At 39.6% G+C, this 23,441-nt stretch overlaps 1 protein-coding gene across 5 annotated transcripts in view; it reads left to right on the top strand.

The window, feature by feature from the left end:
- DAB1 (DAB adaptor protein 1) overlaps positions 1 to 23,441 on the top strand; it is a 656,563-nt gene that overhangs the window by 463,661 nt on the left and 169,461 nt on the right. For 4 of the 5 annotated variants that reach the window (XM_081196886.1, XM_081196887.1, XM_081196888.1 and 1 more), the window contains one exon: positions 13,343 to 13,459. The exons of the other annotated variant lie outside the window; for it this stretch is intronic. The gene's annotated coding sequence lies outside the window, so the exon portion shown is untranslated. The remainder of the gene's footprint in view (positions 1 to 13,342; positions 13,460 to 23,441) is intronic. 5 annotated transcript variants of the gene reach the window in all.

The following is a 23,441-nucleotide window of genomic DNA, read 5'->3' as shown; positions in this document are numbered from 1 at the left end:
ACGAAAGTACACAGGGGATTTAGCAATCACATCTTTAGAGGACCGATAATAGAAGTGTGGGAAAGATACAAAAACATATTGGAACCGAAAACACCCCACTGGTTAGCACCACTCGAAATAATAAACAGGAAAACTATTAACATGGGAGGTAACTGGGCAACATACAACCAACTAGTGACTAAAGTGGATGGGAAATGGAGAATCAAACCCTACGAAACGATTAGAGAATATGTGTATGACTGGTTTAGCCATCAACAGATTAACCAGATGCTTAGTAAAGACATTAAAGAAAGAGGGTACGTAGACAAGGATTCAAAATTCCAGACGGAAATAATAAACAACAAGGTGAAAAATATATCTAAAGCATACAGGATGCTGTTAGACTGGAATTTGGGAGATGAGGAGGTGAAATCAGTGATGATTCGTTGGGCAAAGGACGTAGGCCACAGTATACAATATGAGGACTGGGAAAGACTATGGAAAGATGGGTTGAATTTCACAGCGTGTACGGCGCTAAAAGAAAATGTTATGAAGATGTTTTATAGGTGGCATCTGACACCTGCAAAACTTTCAAAAATGTACAAGGTGAACAATAAGTGTTGGAGATGTAAAGACGTAGAGGGAACCTTCTACCATATGTGGTGGGAGTGCGGAAAGGTAAAACAGTTCTGGGAAAAGGTATATACAGAACTGAAAAAGATATTAAAGTACACGTTTATAAAAAAACCAGAAACTTTCCTATTAGGAATATTACAACGAGAGATAAGAAAGGAGGATTGCAGAATGGTATACTATGCGGCTACGGCAGCAAGGATCTTAATAGCTCAAAGATGGAAACAGGAAGAAACCCCAACGATAGAGGAGTGGAGATGCAAACTAACAGAATATGCAGAGCTAGACAAATTAACAGGAAAGATCAGATATATAAAAGATCAAGTGTTCATCAGAGACTGGGGAAAATATGCAAACTATCTGGAAAATATCAGTAATGGACAAATAACGCTAAGGGGGTTTAGAGACGTATTGTGATAGATTAAGGTTATTGTATAAGGAAAATAGAGAACAAAATTGGACACAACGACAATATAAAATGTGAAACGTGTGACTTTATTTATTTACTTCGTATGATTTGCGGCCAGGCTGAAGGAAGTCCCAAAAGAAAGAAATATGTTATGAAAAAACTATGGAAATAAGAACTTTGCGAGCTTTTTTGTTGTGATTGAGAATTTTTGTTTTTCTTTTTCTCTTTTTTGTTTTTCTCTTTTCTATGCTTGTGTTCTGTGGATCTTTTGTGCGTATTTTGTCTTTATGGAACAAAAATAAAAAGAATTTGGAAAAAAAAAAAATCCAAATGTGAATCCTTATTTCAGGTGCACATTTTTTTAATATTAGTTTCCCCTGGCAATAACTCTCATGGCTTTCTGCTAAACAGGAAATTAGGCAATGACTTAGGGTTTGGCACTAACAACTGTATTTCTTCACTTTTTATTTTCCTTGTTTTCCAGCTCCCAAGAGTGTGTTGGTGGTGAAACTGTAGATGTGGAGAGAGTTGTGAGCTGGGTGCTTCTTACATCAGTGTGACATGTTGCGATGTAAAATTAGCTTGTATTTTCCCAAGCTACATAATCAGCACCACACCAGTAAAACAGGTCTTTCAAGAGTGGTCACAGCCCACTGCCCACTGTAATGGCTGCCAACAGGTAGCTGTTCTGGCTGCCAACAGTCATCTTAGTTTCTCCAAAATGCAATGCCCTGGAAATCCTGCCTTTCCATTAAATTGTTTTTGTTTTTTGTTTTTGTTGTTTTTGTTTTTTAAAGCAGTTCCAGTGTTATTGGGGAAGCTACCATAATTGTTGGTTTAGGTTTGTTTTGTTTTTTTTTATTATTATTATTACCCACAGCGTCCCTCAGTGATGGAGCTTTTGCATTTTTGGAAAACTAAGATGGTGATTAGGAAGACCATAAAACCACAATTGGCCTTAAGCTTTCCCAGGTATGGAGTGAGTCCACTGCAATACAATCCTGGCAGCTGATTGTAAAGGAAGGCAGGTTGGGGACAAAAAAATCTACCAATACGTGTGCACAATGATAGACGTATATAGAATCGTAGAGCTGGAAGGGACCCTGGGGGTCATCTAGTCCAACCCCCTGCAATGCAGGAATCTCAACTAAAGCATCCATTTCAGATGGCCATCCAACCTCTGCTTTGAAACCTCCAAGGGAGTAAAGTCCGCAATCTCTCAAGGGAGTCCATTCCACTGTCGAACGGCTCTTACTTTAAGAAAGTTCTTCCTTGTGTTTAATTAGAATCTCCTTTCTTGTAACTTGGATACATCGGTTTGAGTCCTACCCTCTGGAGCAGGAGAAAACAAGCTTCCTTCATCTTCCATGAGACAGCCCTTAGGTATTTGAAGATGACTATCATATCTCCTTTCAGTCTTCTCAGAAGTAAACCCCCCTGAATTCAAGTGAGACTTATGCCTATGCAGTTGTGTGGAGAATTGCTGTCTAAATCTCCAATATTATTTACTTCAGTGTTTGTAGGGTCCCCTAAAATCTAGAGTTTATTTTTTTGGTGTATGTTTCCAATTGAATCCTAATGGTAAGCCCTAATTGCTGAGTTCCAGGGTTTGAATGATTGTGTAATAATAATGCTGATAGAACATTACCGTCTAGTGAGACCCCTGCTATTCATGCCATGAGGAATGTGAAGCAATTATATATAGTGAGTTTGTTTGACAGTTTTTGAAGAAAAGGAGCATTTTACCCTAATGCAATCTTTGATAGCAAACCATTTGAGAGCAAGCCATTGTGCCACGGTTCAAAAGTTCAATGTCTTGTAAGTTTACGGTACAGCAGCCAGTTACAAAGGATACCTGGTGTAATCCAAGTTTGAAGCAGAGAAAGTAAGCATGTGGCTATTTATCACATCCACAACTTTAAAGCGTCTTTATTGAAGGAGGCCTGCTAACAATTTTCTTTTGGTTCTGTCATCTGCTGATGCTTGAGGTCCTGGCATTTTCAATAGATGCTCTGTAGTAGATTGGCTACTCTAGAATAAATACGGTGTTTATTTATAAAGCACCTAACATTGCTGTGAAGAAATGAAAAATAGTACTGACTTTGTCTGCAGGCTTACAGTTTCGTATTAGGCAGGAAAGGAAGGTCAATAAGCCAAAGCCAGTGGAACAGGTGTGCCATGTGAAGTCTTGCGTCTTGTACTTCGCTTTTGTAATGTAATTAAGAAACTTTTGGGGGGGCAGGGAGGGAGGAAGAACCTTGAATCTCAAGAAATTTGGGTTGTGTTCATGTTGTTCGGTTTCCATACAATTAATTCTTCAAAACCTGTGCCTACGAGAGTTCCATCTCTTGTTCAGCACTACATATCGTAGAATTGTTGGGTTGTAAAGGACCATGAGGGTCATCTAGTCCAACCTCCTGCAATGCAAGAATTTTTTTGCCCAACGTGGGGCTCAGACCCAGTCTACCACTCTACTGACTGAGCTATCCTTGCAAGCCAGGTTGTATCTGGTATTTAGCTCATTGTGTTCCCTGATATTAATTGGGTTAATGTATGGATTAGTGGGTTAATTGTTTAGACGGGGTGTGTGGCATGGTTTTCACTATGCAATGTGCTGTTTTGGTTCTGAGTTCTCTTCATACCTGCTGTTTTGGGGGCATCTTAAGGCTTAAGACCTTGCTGCTAAAGCTGAATATCAAAATATTGCAGACATACATCTGCTTCACCACCTCTTGCCCAAGGGTTGTTCTGAATGCAAGCTAATCTTCCCAGAATCTCAAGATTTACATGGGTCTCTTAACATTATCACACTTTGCTACAAGACGTAAAATTAAAATTCCCCATGGACCTGGCTTTTTAACTAGTGATTTGCAAATTGTAATCACTAACTGTAATGATGATAGATTTAAATTGAGGTTTAATTTCAGTATGGGACAAAGCTTCATTCTTGCTGGCATCATGACTTACCGTTTCCAACTGAATGGTGTAAAAATAAGCCTGTAAAAATCTACCTCTTCCACCCAAATATGCTTTTCTCTAGCTTTATAGTGTTTGAATTTTAATAAATAAATAAATAGGATTTTGCGTAGAGTCACTGGAGAAAGTGTGTGAGGAACCACTGTATGGTTTCATAGCCTCATAAGCGGTATTTGCAAATAAATATTTTCATGTTGGCATCCTGGAAAATTTGCACAAGAGAAAATTACCCACTTAGAGTAAATGGAGCCTATTTCGTCTTTCCATTTCTTACCATTTTCCCCCTATATGTCACAGCATATTTCAAAAAGCACAACACAGAAAATCTAGAAAGAAGAAAAGCAGCCTACAGTATCAGGAAAATGACAAGTGTAAAATTATATTCACCATGGGTGTAGTAGGATATCATCATATTATTATGTTTTGTTTTTTCATTGCAGTGAAATAGCCTTTGATTAAACTTCTGGTATCCATAAACCATGGCTATTTAAATCCACATTGTGTGCCCGTATAACCCTGTATAAGTGTGTGTGTGTGATTTACAAATAATTTCTGTTTATTAAACAGCTGATTTTCTAAACATTTTGATATTATGCAGGCCTTACAGATAAGTGAGGTTATGTGTGTTCTTCCAAGATTTCCTGAGTATACACAAGGATGTTTATAATTCCAAACACATCTCCACAATGATTTAACAGTCTGCTAATCGACTAACTCAGCTGGATAAACCCTTTAAAACACTAGCAGTAGGATTTCCTAAAGTGCTTACTAGTGGTTTAATTCTCTTCTGAAAGATTTTTGCTGCTTTACATTTTATTATTATTATTATGAATAATAATAATAATAATGGCCAACTGGTGGCCTGCTGTTCTATTTAACTCCAATACTGTATCAAAATTTAATCAGTATGTAGTAATTCCACCCTTCCCCCCAAAACACTCTTAAGGAAAAAGAAAATTGTTTATAAAAGTTGGAAACAAAGAATACTTATTGTTTTGTTTTCTCTCCTTACTTTTATATATATTATAATTAAATTTATATCCTGTATTTCCTGAAAGGAGTTCAAGGCGGCATATATGGTTATCTCCACCATCCCATGTTAACCTCCCAGCAAATATCCCAAACCATAGCTAAATATGTATCAGGTTTTTTTATATGTTATGGAGAGTTTCAGAGACATGTCCCGTTTGTGTTTGTGTACCTGATGTCTGTTAAGGGAAACAAAAATGTCACATTGCATTGTTGTTGTTGTTGTTTTAAAACATTGCTTCTGCAGTGTGTAATACATTTTTCAACTATGGTTTGTAAAACAGATTTTGTAATCAGTTGTGTATTATTAATGAAATTGCAGTAGGAACAAGAGCTATGTTAAGGGGTCTGCTTAATCCTCAAAGTGAAGGGAAGGTAGGAAGAATATCACACTTACCCAGGTTGGAAGGGACTATGTGGCTCATCTAATAATCACAGACAATTCAGAGTTGCAGGAAAGGACACATTCTGACCATACAGGCTTCAGTCTTGCACATGGTTATGTAGGTCCTGCTGCTGAAATGCAGGTTTCTATGGCAGATATTGATTGACAGCCCTCATGCTTAAACATATCCTTCCAGCATATCCTTCCAAGTAGCTTAAGAGTTCTGTGGGGATGATAAGTTTGACGTGTTTAGTTTCCATGTGAAACCAGACTTTCCACTCCTTGCCCAAAGAATTTTGGTTTGGAGTGTGTAACTTTCCCTATGAAACACAGCTACTCACGTAGGCAAGAAGTGGGCAGATTTAACTGAAGACATGGAGATGGCTGAGTATTACATACAGTGTTTTGTTTTCATTATATATAAGCCCACATAAGGGACGCGGATGGCGCTATGGTCTAAACCACAGAGCCTAGGACTTGCCGATCAGAAGGTTGGCGGTTTGAATCCCCGTGACGAGGTAAGTTCCCGTTGTTCGGTCCCTGCTCCTGCCAACCTAGCAGTTCGAAAGCACGTCAAAGTGCAAGTAGATAAATAGGTACCTCTCCAGCGGGAAGGTAAACAGTGTTTCTGTGCACTGCTCTGGTTCGCCAGAAGCGGCTTAGTCATGCTGGCCACATGACCCGGAAGCTGTCTTTGGACAAACGTTGGCTCCCTCAGCCTATAGAGCAAGATGAGCACCACAACCCCAGAGTCGTCCATGACTGGACCTAATGGTCAGAGGTACCTTTACCTTTACCTTAAGCCCACATAGCCTGTGTCTCTTAGGGTATGTCTGAAGCAAAATCTAGAATGCTAAGAAAACCTACCTGTAATCTTTACATTAAAATTGCTCTGTCTCTATATTAATTCATATGCCTTGACAAGCATTTATGTAGGTTTATATGCATCTAAGCCTTATGCTTTTGAAATATCTGTGCCTCGTTGCTGCATTAGACTGGCCTATTACACTGATGCATTGCATTTTTATTTCATTTGAAGAAATGCATACAGGTTGGATGTCTGTCATGGATGCTTTAGCTGAGATTTCCTGCATTGCAGGGGGTTGGACTAGATGACCCTTCTGGGTACCTTACAACTCTACTATGATTCTGTGATCTAATTTGTAGAAACAAAAATTAAAAAATCTTCTATGATGCACTATCTACATAAATCACAAGGAAGATAAACATGTACTGTATTTTTCGCTCTATAAGACGCACCAGACCACAAGACACACCTAGTTTTTGGAGGAGGAAAACAAGAAAAAAAAAATATTCTGAAGCAGCAATCCCTCTTGCTGTTCTGGCTTCTGGGATAGCTGTGCAGCCTGCATTTGCTCCATAGGATGCACACACATTTCCCCTTACTTTTTAGGAGGGAAAAAGTGAGTCTTATAGAGCAAAAAATACGGTATTTTTCTGATTTTTAAGGTTTTTACTCTTCTTTTTCGGATCCAAATTTCTACCCAGTGTCTTCTGACATCGATGTCTGACATTAATGTCTTCCAATTAGGTTGGGAGGGTTGCAAAAAGAAAAAGGTTAAAGGAGTTGGGGACAGGGTGACTGCCAGTACTTTGACTGGCTGTGATAAAAATATACACAAAGTCATATCAGCCATTTAGTTGAATTTTATACAGAACTGCATTATTTGTGCATAACTACTCACTTAGACTTACCGCTGGATGCTATATGTCATTAAAATTTAATCACTGCTCTGTGACACTGAGGTCAGGGAGGCTGGTCTGAGAGAATGGAAGGAGAGAGCAAACTTGATGGGTAGTGAAATATTTCAATCAGTGAGCACACTGATTTATTTGTTTAAGGAGGGACCTGAGGGAAAATGAGTTTGGCTGTTTTCTTGCAGGTAAGCTGCAGGGAACAGTCAAGATATTATCCAGAAAGGTCAGAGCTGTACATCACAATAATCGTGCATAATAACAACAGTCTAAATTGTCCCATTTTTACACACTGCAGACTATCAATTGAACTGGCAGTATGAACTGTCTTACAGCCGTTTACCAAGACACATAGGCAAGGCGAACTCTTTCCACACTTTGATGATGGGGGTTTTCCCCACAAGAAATGCAACAAAATGCAGCAAGCACTCTTTAATATTTGTTTGGTACGTTAATTTTTTGAAGACAAAAATTGTATTGTTACCTCTGTTGCCTTGGAGCATGGATTTGGCTTTTTTTAATAGGTTGGATCAGGATTCACAAGTGGGCTGTGCAGGACTTCCCTGGTTGTGTCAGTGGTTGTTGGTAACTGTATGACATAAGGGGGGAAATGACCTCATGGTCAGGGATGTGACCCCCCTCTTTGACCAAGAATAAAGACAAAGGTCCTTATTGTCTCCCCTATTAAAAGTCATGTTTTGTTATGTTTGTAAATCCAACAGGGTTGATTAATATGTCTGCCTTTCTAGCCTATTTGCCATCTATTTGTGTAGGCTTGTACCTAGTTTATAGAGGGATGTGTGTACTGCTTAACATTAGCCTGGTTCACGCATTATGCCAAGTGAAACCATGGCTTAGCATGTGTGTGTGTGTGTGTGTGTGTGTGTGTGTGTGTGTGTGGAGGGTGGGTCCTGGGGAGAAGATTGTGACTGTTTGCTCTGCCCCATTCATTTTGCTACTGCACTGTGCTGAGCTAAGTCATTGCTTGACTTGTCTTACTGGATTTGTGGTTTAGCTCTGCACAATCTGTAAACAATTTTTGTGTGTGTTTGTTTTTTGATTTGCAGCTCATGTTCAAGAGACACAAACCCTGAGCCCTGGTTCATATTAAATCAAGTCATGGCTCATTATGGTACACTATCAAGCCATGGCTTTGCTCAGTGCACCACAGCTGCAAAATAAGCAGGAATAGTGAAGCAGACATGGGGTGGATATACACAGAGAAAAAAACCTCACCATAAATAAGTCATAAATTATATATAAAAAACACCGCTATATAAAACTGCATAGAAACATTTTCTGCTTTACAGCGCCATCTGGTGTTGCATGTTTATAACACATTCAAACTGCTGGTTTTTTTTTAATTAATGTAGCTGAGTCCCAAATCTCCTCCCTCAGAGCCCACACAATTACACTTTTGCACTATGGTGTGCTTTGGCATGTGAACCAGGCAAGTATCTCTGGCCTCATCCAAGCTGTCAGTTACTTGAGAGGGGAAATGATTCTTGGAAGACTTGAGTAAGAACTGATAACTACCATTGGATACCATTTTGTTTGGTTTTAAATGTAATACTTGGAGAAAAAATAGTTTGGGGTATTTAAATTTCACTTTGTCTACAAAGCCATTTGCAGATGTCTGTGAACTCTTGAGCAGCAGAGTGTTGCTCTCTTTGGTTCCATCCCACTGGTAGCATACTCTCCTCTTCCAGCTGCATCCCTTTGCACCACCTGGTAGTACAGGGATTTTCCAAAATATGCTTTCCTCCCTGTTCTGCTGACAGATGGCTTCTGTTAGTAGAGGACACCAATAGGATTCCACCCTGTATTCAAAAACCTGAAGAGTTATGCATCAAAGCCAATCAGCCAGAGTCAATTAAATGTGCCCAGTTAGTCAGACCTGGCAAAAAGCCATGCCAATCTAGCCAAATATATATTTAAGACACTCTCCTCTTTGTGAACAGAGGAACAGCATTTTCAGCAACAAAATGGTGAATCAAAAGCTATATATTCTGTTTCCTGTGAATCAGCCAACAGGACTAGGAAAGCATTCAGTCATTTGTGATTCGTTGTATCTCTGAAGATCCTGTCTTGCCCACTGTCTTCTGTTACTGCTGTAACCATTATTTCAACCTATTCTCTCTATCAGGTGCAAGATCAGAAGAGGTTAAGCTCAGGTTGTTGTTTTTTAAAAAAATATCACTAATATCTTAGTATCATTAAGAAATGCACACTTGTTGGGAAAATACTAGAGCTACAGCTACAGCTACTGCTACTACAGTAGATAACATCAGTGAATAGATAAAATCAGTGAATCATAATAAGCTTTCCTTACCCACAAGACAGTTTCCAGTAGATGCTTCAAAAATGTGGAAGTAGTAGGACTTAGATGACACAGTGGGATGGAATTGAGAGTTCAGACTCTATCACGCCCTCATGGGAGCACAACAGGATAGGATTTGACTTGTAATTTGGCTCGAAATTGTATTTTTACCAGCCAACCCACTTTTACTAGTTTTTTTCTGATTAAACTGGGCTGCTAGAGTCCAGCTAAATTGAATGCCCCCTCCTTCCCTGAAGAATCAAAGCAGCTGATTCAGGCAGTGAGTTTGTTGGCCAAACGAGACATGATGTCAAATGAATTTTCGTATGCAATCCTCAATGTTTTAAAAATAAAAATAGCATTACTTGAGAGGGAAAAGGGGATTAGTTTATGAAGATTGCAACTGGTGCGGAGGTGAAATTTGAACCTTCCTCACCAGCACATGCTTTGCATTCACATGGCCTCAGGTTCAACCACTGACTTATTCAAAGAGGACTGTGTGAGAGTCCTTCTTGAAACCGTGGAGAGCAGCTGCCAATCAGTGTAGGAAATGCTGAGCTAGGTGGGCCAAAATCTGACTTAGTCTAAGGCAGGCATCCCCAAACTCGGCCCTCCAGCTTTTTTGGGACTACAGTTCCCATCATCCCTGACCACTGGTCCTGTTAGCTAGGGATGATGGGAGTTGTAGTCCCCAAACATCTGGAGGGCTGAGTTTGGGGATGCCTGATCTAAGGTAGCTTCCTGTGCTGCTTTTTGGCCTCAACAGAGGATTTTTCCTCAAAGCAAATACCAGCTGCAGAAGAAGGATTTTCCTCAGGACTACAGCATGGAAGAAAAGGGTTAAATTCCACTTCTATGCCAACTGCAATGATTAAAGCTGATGTAAAATGTTTAACAAAACCATACATTGCAAAGACATTTTTAATGTCATGTGTAGTTTGGCCTTGCATGTGAGAACATTTCGGATTATAACCTTCATCATAACTGCTAAAACCAACAGAAGACCTATTTTCTAATGTGGTGATGATATGTAATGTAAGGATGACCAAGAGGTTTTAAAATTTATTCCCATCAGAAGAAGTTTGTTGAGCAACCCCAACTGTGTGCCCCATGGAGTTGGTGTACATTGCCAGCGTTACTATTTTTCCATGCATAATCAATAACTGTCAGGTTTCTTTGAGGAGCAGATTGGAAACCTTGTGCTTTTTCCGAGAGTCTGGCATGGCTACTGTAGAGCTGGATTACTGCTGTGCTGAAATAAATTATCCAATTTCTCAAATGCTTCTCTTCCCTTCTGGAAGAAGCTTCCATTTTTTCTGCCTCAATCTCAGAGCACTTTTTGGAATTTTGCCAGATTTTGCTTTGTATTGTATTTTAATATTTTGTTGAAGCCGCCCAGAGTGGCTGTGGGAACCCAGCCAGATGGGCGGGGTATAAATAAATTATTATTATTATTATTATTATTATTATTATTATTATTATTATTATTATTATTATTATTAAGGGGTTTAGTATCTTCTTTCAGCAGTAGGTGCCAGTCCATACATGGTCCCCTGCAGCTGACTTTGTTAACATGTTTTGACTTGCCTGAGTAAAAATATTCAGTAAGTGCCTGGGCAGGTATGAAAGTAAAGCCCAACCTACTCCACAAATCTGTGGAAAGGGTCTAAACAGGAACAATTGTTTGTGACTTCCTTCCTTCCTTCCTTCCTTCCTTCCTTCCTTCCTTCCTTCCTTCCTTCCTTCCTTCCTTTTTTAATTAGCAATTGTTTATACTGGTTAAGATTTCTAATTCTGTTTTTTCTTCCATGCTTTACATTAGTTTTCTATTTCTGTTGATTACAATAGCCCTATGTGAGAACTCTCCCCCCCTCTTTCCTCCCAATAACAAGAGAGGTTTGCTGCCAAATACAATGGCTTTTTCACCCCTGACAGAGTGTTGAAATGGTTCACTAAATATCAGGGCCCATGGCAGAGCAGCGAAATGATAATCTCACCAACTCAACTGTCAATCTGGGTTAAAATATGTTAATATCCAACCCCCTTTGTAGTTATCCACACATGTTTTGCTTGCTAGCTGTCAGAATTACAGCTGACCTCTTGCTCAAAAGATCTGGAACAGTTAGCAAATGCTGAGGGATGTTGCTTGCCAAGGGAAAGATCAAAATAGGTCCCTGGAAGATTAGACTGAAGGATTATTTGAAAGGAGAGGATTTGTGTATCTGTAGTATGCTTTTCCTGCAAGTGATATTTTCTAGGGAACAGAAATAGATATTCCATTTTTAGGCTATTTTTACATTTGTTTGGGCACTAAAGCAGAGATTAGTTATGAGATTTGCAGGAAGAATACAGGTTGAAGTAATTCTCAACCATGTTCTGTAATATGCCTCCAAAGTTTTAGCAGCTTATGAATTGCACAGTAATGTCAGCTTACCTCAAGAATAGTTATTTCAAAAATCTTAACATGTGTGCCATGCATCATGGTGTTTTGTACTCCACAGGAATGTCATGAAATCCAGCCTGGGGATTTGTCAAAAAATATTGCCTTGAGCGAGACCTCAGGTTTTGTCTGTCTAGGAGTCATGTCTTTACTGTGATCTGCTGACACAACTGATAGCATCCTTCCCTTAGTCACTGTCTGTGTACATTCACATATATACACTAATTGTGTATTTTTCTATATTGCTTTTAAATTAGGAGTATAATTTAGGTTCCTTAGATTGGGCAGATTCTATTTCTTCAAGAGGGAGAGCAGGCACTGAGGCAAAAGCCAACTAGTAGGTGAATGTAACTTCCAGGCTTCGTGCCCAAAGAGCAGGTAGAATAATTGAGTTGGATGGAACCTTGTAGGCTGTCCAGTCCAACTCACTTCCCCATCCCCACCTTCGGAGAGAGTCTGTTCTACTGTGAAACAGCTCTTACTGGCAGAAAGTTCTTCCTATTGCTACAATACCACTCACCCGTGAAACTGGTTCTGGCTCTTTAGACTCTGATGGCACAAGGATTTCGGTATGCTATTGCTTGCCCAATTTGCAAAGGTTGTGGGTGTCACTGCATTGTGACATGTGCCCCAAATCAATTTCCATTGCTGAGCAGCAGAATCATATAATGTATACAGTCCTGGTTAATGTAACTGCAGAGTATATGCTCATTCTGTGTTATCTGCAGTATGCCTGATAAATTAAATACCTCCTTATAAATTAGGTCAGATGTCAAAAATAATGTGTAACTTTGTTTAAAGACCGTAAAACAAAATTATCTGTGGGAGGACTGTAAGCAAATTCTGAGGATATGTTTCTTTATGCCTCATGCTACCCTCCCAGGGTCATTGGGCTGGAATTTTGCATGTATGTGGTACATGACCTGAAGCTCAAGGGAGAGGAGTGGGAGACTCTTGCTTCTTGATTTCTGCCAAAATTCATCAGTGTGCCTAAAGAGATTATTACAGCGGTTTTTATTCCTGCAAACAACAAGTAGCCAATACGTTCTCAAGCTCATGTAAACCAGCAAGTTTTGTATTCTCCACCCCACCCCCCAATCCCGTGTCATAGAAACTTATTATGCTAATACTGAGGTTGGGGGTTGGGTGAGAGAAACGATGAAGGAACATTTCTGGTGTGTGCTTTTTTAAAAAAGGGGGGGAGGTGAGAGGAGAGCCCTTCATCCTTTCCTGAATAACATGATGAATTGTGGAAGCTGTGATTGAAAATTCTAATCACAGCCTTGCAGTCCCTCAGATCGCAACCGTTGACAGTTGATTCACTCCTTTTCATGCCTGCTGCCTTGCACTGCTTATGGTGTCTCTTATGCATGAATCTATCATTAGCACACAAAGCATGATGGATTGGTTGGGAAACCTCTGTCCTCAGAACCTGGGAAATGCTTCTTTTTTCAGAATCGCAGAGCCTGTGTGTGACACCGTCATGAATGAGAGAAGGAAGTAATACACTATTGGATGTGCCCGCTTGCTGCCAGTTTTGAGACGCAGCAAAAATGATGCATTGTGGGGAATGTAAGTATATGGCCTGTTCTTCCCTCATCAGCTACCAGTGCAGAATAAAACATTGATCACAATCAGTGCAAACTACCCTTAGCAAATGTATTAAGAAGGTAATGTCCTTTCAAAAATCCAAACCGTTGAAGAATTCCTCCTCAAACTGCATGTGGTACATTCAATCCTTTTGACTTTCAGAGCAGTCATAAGAACGGAAAGGACTGTGGGTTAATTGGTTTTGATCTCCATGGAGATTTTCTTTGCACCCTTTGACTGTGAGATGAGAACCACCTTACTACATTCACAGGTTGCTTTTTTATTTGCTTGGGTTTTTTTATTTGTCTTGGTGACAAAAGCAAATGCATTTTGGCTGAGAAGGTAGATCAATAGGAACAATTTTCAAATGCTGAATCAAAACAAAAGTAAAAACAGGCATGTTCAAAGACATCAGAGCTGTACTGTACTACAGTGCCTTGTAATAAATGAATTTGCACCGCTGAGTTGACAGTGGTTTGAAGTAACATCATCTAAAGTTTATACTATGGTTTCTGGAAGGCAGCCTTAAAATACAATAAGAAAAAAAATATTAACAGAAGTTTTTTAAAAAAGAAGATGGGGCAACATGCTGTTATAGAAAACAAGTTATATTGAGGCTGTATTTTCTTTCTACAAAGTACTTTAAAGAGCGTTGAGTGAAATCCTAGAAACAGATATCCCTGCTGCAACTTTGCTGTAACTTGCAATAATAAAAAGCTCTAAAAGGTAGTAAGAATTTTCCCTCTTTGATTTGCATTATTGTGGGATTTTAATTGGTTATATAGAAAATACTAGCATTGTTCTGGAACACAAGCAGTAGCAATCCAGAATAGAAATTTAGGTTGTTTACCCAGATGCAGTCACTAACATTAACAAGTTCTTGTGTTTCTGTATGGACAACATAAATGTGGTGTCTTTAAGGATAAAATGAAGGGGTCCACAGATTCATCTGCTGGGTTGTCTACCCTAGGTTGACTAGCCTTACTCCAGATGCCCCATAGAGATACCCATTACCATGAGTTTTCTTGTCATTGCAGAGGACATAGCAAGAGATATTCCACTTAATTTAGAGCTTTTGCCAAAGGCAGAAAGAGCACATGTCTCACCTGCTCCTGTCTTCTAAAAAGGTTCATTGTGAAGTGATAATAGAGCCATAAAAGCGAAGTAAAGCATCTAGCTGCAGGAACAACATTTGAGGCGGTGTCAAACTCAGCCCAGTCCCCTTTCTTCTCTCTCTCGTTTGCTCCCAAAGATGTTTAGCAATTCTTTTGAAAAGATGAGAAGAGACTGGACTGCATTTCAGAAAAGTCAGAGCTTCCTGTATTCAACTGGGCTTGTATACATGAGGCAGCTGGTTGTGAATGAGCTAGTGGCTAGAAATTGCATGTCTTTGCCTCAGCCCACAAGAGGTGGGTACAAGTTGTAATCATGTTTTTAGTAGGTGCAGTATAGGAAGCAGGCCCATGGGGGTGGGGAAGAAAGAGAAACACATACAGCCAAAGGTAAATTTGATCCTATTTTCTTTTTTAGTGCTTACTGTTCAATATAGCCACAACACACTCATGTGCTAATTGTTTGCTTGAGTAAGAAGAGTGTGTGTAGTCAGCGCTGCTAGCTGCAACATACAAAACTGTGATTATAGCATTCTGTTCTTACAAATTATACATTTTATCTCGTTTGGCATTATCTTAACCATGGAAGCCACACTAACACTGTTATCGTGTAATATGCATGTGTAAACTCATCTGTAAAAATATCTTGGGAAACTAAGATGGGAAGCTGTGTATCACTTTAATAGATCTTCCTTTTTTCGGCTGCAGCATTCATATGATCATGCCCTTGTACTTTCAAATATTTAATCTTTATTTTTTGGGTGTGTATGTGTCATGTACTGGTTCCATAATTACAGTGCTCAATGGTCTCCTTATGTATAACAAAATCCCTACCCGGAAGGCTACCATGAGTTAATGAAAAGTGCATTGATCACATGCTGCTCTACGTGCAAGTTTCAGCTCATTTATTTGAAGGAAGCGTTTTCCGTGTAGGAGCTTTCTCATATGTGAATGTGAATCAGCTGTATAGCAGATTAGAATTCCTGCTTCATCCATAAGCATGCATTAGAAGAGTAGAGGAAAATCCAGTCTAAGCATCCTGATTATGAGTACAACAGATGGTTAAAGGGTAACTAATACACATTAAGAGGTCTTGAGTAAAAGCCCAGAGTTTCCCCTCTTAACCAAAGCCCTTGCTTCTTCATTAGATTGTCTACTATTTTTATATGAGCTATGTAGCATCTTTGCAAGATTTGTGGCCTTCGTTTTCCATTTATCTTTTTGTTTGCTCTCCTGACCCATTTTTAAACTACCATTTTATCACTTGCTTGACACATTATAGATGCCACTAAGCTGCCCTACTTTTACTGCCAGTTTCCTCAAAACCTTAGTTTACTGGTAAGAGCAACAATACTTAAACTTTATGGGGGAGGATTTGTAAACAAATACGTTTTACTGATGTGATGATTTCTAACAGACCCTTGCTAGATCAGCTAGATCATGGGCATGGAAATTTTCCCCTGTCTCTCTAATCTGAATAAATTGGGGTTGAATCCCAATGTGCGTATGAATGGTAACTTCTTTATAAGAACTAAATGATATAAGTAATACTATTTGGTCTCTGGGAAATGGTTTTCTGATTTTGTTCAGTATATGGTGCTAAGAGTAGCAACCAGCACCACCTTCTGAATCCTGCATTATGGGTTCCTCAGCCACTTCATGTACTGTTGAGAAGCTTATTTGCTGCTCCCCCACACAACTCAGGAGAAGTACCAGTCTGTCAGTGGAGATTAAATACAGAAATAGAAGTTTGCAAAACTCAAGATGTTTCTGCAAATTATCTCCCCACCCCCCATCCAGCAAACGAGAGGCAATATTATTCTTCAGAAGCTCTTGAAGAATGTGTGGAGTAGAACTGAGGAGGTAGCTTGGAGACAGTCACAAGGGTCAGATTAGGGAGGCCTGGAGGATCACATTGGGCCCCTAGGCCACAGGCTCCCCATCCCTGTTATAAGGTATATTGCTGTTAATTCTGTGAGGGAGCTGTCTTCTATAAACTCCCCCCCCCCCACCGTTTGCCTGTGCTCCTTTAACTCTGTGGTGCTCTGCTCTTTTCATTTCACGTTGCTTCTCCCAGGAATAAGACCTCTTCCTGCCTCCTTTCCCAGTTCAATACTTGGCCTAGAATTAATTTGATGCAAGTGGACATTGGCACATTATAAATGGAAATGAGACTGCTGACACTTTACAGGCATTGAACAGTTCTTAGGTGGTCACAGCTTCTGAGTGACTGTTAGTCTAGAGGGATTGCAATTGGTGACCTAGAGTGAAAGGTCCTGGATCTCATTACAAATAGCCTGACCACTCATTTCCATCAAAAGCTGTGCTTTTGTTTCCTCCCCACACTAGAATTTTAGGTCCAGTGCATCTGTGCGCATTTTTTGTTTCAATAACAAAAGGTCTCATCTCATTAAAATGCAGCATGTTGTTTACAAACTGGTGTGGAAGCTCTCTGTGATCTGTACAGTGTAAACAAAAGTATATACCTTTATTTGGCTTTTCCGGCATGCAATACATGATGAATCAGTAGCCTATTCTAAATGATATGCAATGAACTCAGAATCGCTGTGTCAGAGAATTGCATCAAAAATGGTCTTAGTATATATGTACACAACTGAGGTCCTTCAGAGGGCCAAACCACATCCTATGCTACACGTGTGACATGCAGCTGTATCTCTGCTGTTTCTTTAATTACATGCATAGGGTCCTCACGTGTTATTGGGATCACAGCAAGCAAAGCCGCAATCAGGATGCAAATTTGGTTATCTCCCCATGTATCAATGGGTGGGGGGGAGTTCCTACTGGTGCCGGTGGGAACATTTTTCTAATTCTTGTAGCTGTGCCTTGGGAAATATTGTCATTTTGATCATGGCTGAATGTGGAAGAGATAAATCTTCCCTCCAGCATCTAGATTATATGCTGTAATCTAGATACCAATCATTACCCCTGACACCAATAATTAAAGACATAGCTACACATTAAGCACAATGTAACATTTGGCCCTCAAATAGCCTAGCCTGGTCATTGTTTGTTGACCTGTTTCTATCTGTCCTGTTCATTAAAAAAAATAAATTGTTGTATATTGTGTCCTGCATTTAGTTTTATTGTTGCAAGATGCCCTTCTATGTGGACAGGGAATACAAATGTGAAGAGTAAATTTGTATTTTGTATTTTACTTCAGTGATATTTAAGTAATGCTATTGTGCTTGATCACAGTCATAGGTAGTTAAGGGTTATATAAATTATTTGCTTAAATAAATAAATAGCATATTTTTCAAACTTACATGTCTTTAAGTAAACATTTTTTTCTTTAAAAAGAAACTTATGTGACAAAGTGTAGGCCAATAGCCTTGAAGTTTATTATGGAGCATCGTTGTAAATAATACCAGTGCCTAATAACTTTGAACTTGTTAGGAACTTAGTGCAGCCTATTGTGCCTTACATTATATATAAAGAATATATAAACAATTCTGGTTTGTGCTTGTGTTGCTGTTGAGCATGGACTACTATGCACAAGAATGTACCTCATATTTATTATTTGAGCCATATTCCACTCCTGGTTCATCTTTCCCCATGATTTTATGCAAACCTTTATGCTTTTTGTCAGTTGCTTTGAAACTTCTTATGTGTCAAGCTGATAATAGTAATGATGATGATGATGAATGAAGCAGCAGAATGAAGTTTTGAGGCAGTATAATGCATTGTACCACTGATACTGCAGGTGTGGGGTATTAGTTTGAAAGCTTCCTCATGCAAGAAATGCCTGGCAAACACTGCATTCTCAGATGGAATACTTTATTTCACCACTTCAGAACTCTACTATTTTATTCCTAACTCTTTCTCCAACATGTGTAAACCAGGCTTAAATCTAAGATCGTACGGTATTTTGCCAAAGTTATTGATACTTTGCCTATGAGTTTCAGTAGCCTGAGATATTACAACAAGTATCTGCTGAAGGCCAGTGAGCATAGAACGGTGGCTGGAACACTGTTGCTAAATAAATAACACCATCTAGCAATTAGATGGCTCTAAGATACTTGAACCAGCTCACTGGGCCTAATTATTACTGCATGCATAATATATCAGTAAACACTGATGAAGACTTCCACACAGAGCTAAGATTGGACTGGGACTCAGATATTTGTGTCGCAGGAATTGGACTGTTTTAGAACTGGAGGGAATATTTGTGGCAAACATAAAATTCATATCCTCCAGCATCTGGTTGACCATGAAAATAAAACATTTACTATCTCAAGCCGTCTGACCCTTAGTAGCTCTACCCCTTAACTAGAGAGCAACAACATCAGCAGTGACATCTGTGCCTCTGTATTAGTGAAGCAGATGTTTTACTTCTCCTCTGTCAGCCCTGCACCCATCCAAAAGTCAATTTATCCACCATCATTTATACAAGTGAATATTCTCACCCACACTTCCACTACATCAGTCACCCTGGCACATTTCCTGTCAATCACATGCAGATTTCTTTCTCAATTCCAAATACATAAATATTTATTCCTACTCCTGAAGACTCTAGGGCCGATGTTGTCTCATCCTATGTAAGAACTTAACCTGGTCCCTGCTGGATCACATCAAGGGTCTATCTAGTCAAGCATACTTTTCCCACACTGGATGACCAGATATGTATGGGAAGTCCAAATGCAGGGCATAAATGCAATAGATTGTCCTACTGTTGTTCACCGGCTGCTGCATTTAAGAAGCATGCTGCTTGTGAGCTTGGAAGTAGTATGTAGCCCTTATGAACCATTCCTAGCCATATCTTCCATATCTTCCATCACCACATCTTGTAGTAGTGAATTGCATAGTTTAACTATGCACTGTCTGAAGAAGTCTTTCCCTTTGTCTGTCCTGAATCTCCAACCCATGAGCTTCACTGGATGACTTTGGGTTCTAGAATTAGAGAGAGAAACTTATTTCTGTCATCCTTGAACACATCGTGCATAAATCTTACACATCTTTGTCCTGTCTCTCCATGCTTGCTCCCCCCCCCTAAACCTAAACTCCACTGTTTCTGTAACCTTTTCTTAGAGGAGCATTGCTCCATCTCCCTCATCATGTTAGTTTTCCTTTACTAGCACCTTTTCCAGATCCCTTTTGATGAAGAAACATGGAAATCACTTTATAGCTGCCATATGTAGAGTTGACATTTTCTTCATTCTGCCTTGCCTGGGCATTCTGCTCCCATGCCTTTCTGTCTGCCCCTACCTGGGCCTTTCATTTCTTTTTATTGACTCTTATTTACCTAGGATCTGCCTCCCTGTGGAGATTATTGCATTTTCATGTTAAGTTTCATCCAGTCTATCATCCTGATATACACATATTCCTACCTGTATTGGTATGAAATCCCCAGTTGGTGATCTTAATGCTCACTTCTCCTCTAGTCTTCCTGCCCAGTTAACTTTGCTCCTTCCTCTTGCTTCCAGTACCTGACCACCTTTATTATCATTGTAACTGCCCCATGTGCAGGTTCTTGAGTTATGGAAGTTCTTTGTTGATAATGATGTCCATTCCTGTCCTTAGAAACCCAAAACTGAAAGAGAGATCTAGACCTACTTGAAAGTGACAAAATTAAAGGACTTATTTTCAAAACACACAGTGGTTTGCTTAATGAGGATAATATTAAGCTTCCCTTTTCTCCTAGAGCTTCAGTCCCAGTTGGAACTCAGCTTGTATTGTGAATCTTCAGTAGTAGTTAAAGCAAATGGCCTACAATAGCCTTTGGGCTATTCTGTTCCAGATTGTCGTCAGGGAGAAAAAATTAATCCAGTGCCAGTTTACATTTGCTGTCTGTGAATCAAACTGTGAAAGCTAATTTAAAAACTTTCACACTTGGCTTGAATGAGGACTGTCTGTGCTTTGATAATGTTAAATTGTACACGATTAGCTCCAAATAGTGCTGGCTTAGGTAATACTCATCAGCCTCAAAGTGCCAAAGCTTAATGATTGCTCTGATAAACTAACACCAAGGTTGCAAGTGTGTGCAAGTGAGTTTAAGGGCACTACAGAGATGCAAGCACTCTGCGCTATAAAAAACTGACCTTTAAATCTAAGTCAACTTATTTTACAAATAGTCTTTGTAAAATGTTGTTGTTGGTTCCTAGACTTTTTAAAAACATTGTTCAGGCATTCCCGTTCTTTAGTCATTTCTTTTATTGAATATTTACACCTTTCTTCTCCCTGCTATGCTTGAAAATAGGTCTGGAAAATCACTAGCAAATTGCTGCCTTGTTATTCATCATCTGCTCATTCAGAATGATTGAGATGGCCAAACACATAACAGTTGGTTAGTTATATTTGTGTATGCATATATATCCACAAATATCCAAAGAAATGTACTGTAACACTGCACTATTGTTCACTATTGTGCACTATGGAGGGAACGGGACACCACTGTAAACTATTTGGCAGCGCAGTAATCCTGATCTGTGGAAGCAAATTTGTGAATTATGCCAGTGTGGTCAGGGTGGCTTTTTGTCTGTCTCAGCTGTGATATAGCTGTCTCTCTCTCACCAAATGAAGCTTTCCCTTGAGACCCTTATTCTTAATCTGAAAGTGGTACAAACTGTAGCAATCTCCACAGCTCTGAGGGCCTCAAAAGGCACACAAACCCATATGAACTTGAAGGTGTCATAATTATCCTGCGCATTCTCCCTAACTTCAACAAGTGGGCATATATCCTTCCTAGGGATGGAAGAGAAAATCAGTTCATTTCACATTTAAGTGTGAAACTACCTGATCTGTACTTTCCAGAACCATATAGGAACTGAAACATAGTCATCCTTCAAAATGCACACTTCTCCAGATTTTTGCAATAGTTAGCAATGTGTACAAAAATGCATTTGCTGGAGTGAACTATATATTAATGAAAATAACATAGAATAATGTTGTGAAATATATTATGTGAAATTACCTTGCAAAAATGTCAACAGTAAGCAAAGTTGCACAGAAAAAGTGTATTTTAGGAGAAAGTAACGCTGAAATGCTGATGAATTTTCATGAGGACTCTTAATTTTTTTTAAAAAAAAATGCACGTGGAAATGCAGAGAAATGAATTTAAGACCAGCTGGATGAGAAACTGAAAGAAACTGAGAATGGCAGATTCACCGAACTCTACCTTTCACAGTTGTGCTGTGTCAAAAGATTTGTTTAAGTACCATTTGGGGGGCTTGCCTCTGTTATTGCTCTCCTGTGTCAAAATTAACAAAGTACAACAGTTGAACTGGATTTTGGATTTTGTCCAGTCTTAGTGTGGTCCAGCCTAATGCAATATATGTCAGAATAGATTAAGATAAGCATTTACCAAGTGGTAGCTTCTGGGGCTATTTTGGGGCTTTTGTCTTTGACATAATATTTGTAAGCCAATTGTCGGTATCATCCTGCCAGAAGGTGCCAATAGGTAGTAAAATAGTAAATCTGTGTCTGTTAATTTAAGCTCAAACACATGCATTCTGAGAAGTATTAGGTAGCTACTTCATTTGCAAAGAAGAGGCTATTATAGGCAACTTGTCTCTGATCACATGATTTCTGCAATGCCTTTTCTTATCCCATCCCCTAAGATGGACCACTTTAAGTGTCAGGAGATTTAAAAAGAAAAGCATTTCAGAAGTAAATAAGAATTTATGACAGGGTTTCCAAACTTTGACATCTAAAGCTTCACCAAATTGGGGTGTGGTGGGGGGAAGCAACACCAGCTGTGACACAGACCAAACGAGAATGAATTGGCTATCAAAGATCATTCCAATCGCATCAAGTAGTCACTCAGTCAGTGCAAGTGACACATGACTTCCTTCTCTTGCAATGGCTCCAGATTTGGGGGAATGGTGGTGGCAAGATTTGGAGCGTAAACAAGCAGAAGACTACAGCTTTCCTAGAAATACGGTGCTGATATGTAGCCTGAAACCTCTGAATATGTTGCAGCCAAATTTACTACATACCAGAATCGTGCATAATCAGTGAGCCATCTTGTAAAACACCTGAATCCATTTTTTCTTTAATCATAGTTCTTTCCCCCTCTTCCTCCTCCAGGATTTTTACAATGTTAATAGTGAGTTCAGATGAATTATATTATAATAATGCTTTCCAGTGCTTTATTGGGTGCAAACAAGGTTTCCTTTCATCATCTCTCCAGCAGCACAAACTGCAAGTTCAGTCCCTGCAGACTGCACAGCCAGAGGCACACTGGTGCTTGCTGCTTACTTATCCCTTAACTAAGCAGAACATTAAGTCCCAATGTCTTTTTTTTAACCTTGCATCCAGATGATGTGTTCTCTCTCCCCCACCCACTCCCAGTAATAATAATAAAATGCATTGCAAAAGAAAATACCTGAACTCTTAGCATGTTGTTCATTTATAGGGTCTCTGGGAGCCTTATCTTATTTCTTGCATTGGGATTGCCACCATCATAGGTAAAGGTAAAGGGACCCCTGACCATTAGGTCCAGTCGTGGCCGACTCTGGGGTTACAGCGCTCATCTCGCTTTATGGCCGAGGGAGCCGGCGTACATCTTCTGGGTCATGTGGCCAGCATGACTAAGCCCATGGAAACGCCGTTTACCTTCCCACCGGAGTAGTACCTATTTATCTACTTGCACTTTGACATGCTTTAGAACTGCTAGTTTGGCAGGAGAAGGGACCAAGCAACGGGAGCTCACCCCGTTGCAGGGATTCGAACCGCCGACCTTCTGACCGGCAAGTCCTAGGTTCTGTGGTTTAACCCACAGCGCCACCCGCGTCCCATCATAAGCTCACTTAAAGTCTAGATCTTCCTACTTGGTAAATGCTAGGGAAGTAGGGAGTTTCTCATAACCTGTGCAATATTATAGGATGGTAGACTAG

This window comes from Podarcis bocagei (assembly GCF_964188305.1).
Source record: "Podarcis bocagei genome assembly, chromosome: 5".
Classification (NCBI taxonomy): domain Eukaryota; kingdom Metazoa; phylum Chordata; class Lepidosauria; order Squamata; family Lacertidae; genus Podarcis; species Podarcis bocagei.
The sequence above is the reverse complement of the archived record's forward strand: the minus strand, read 5'-3'. Positions and strand labels throughout refer to the sequence as shown.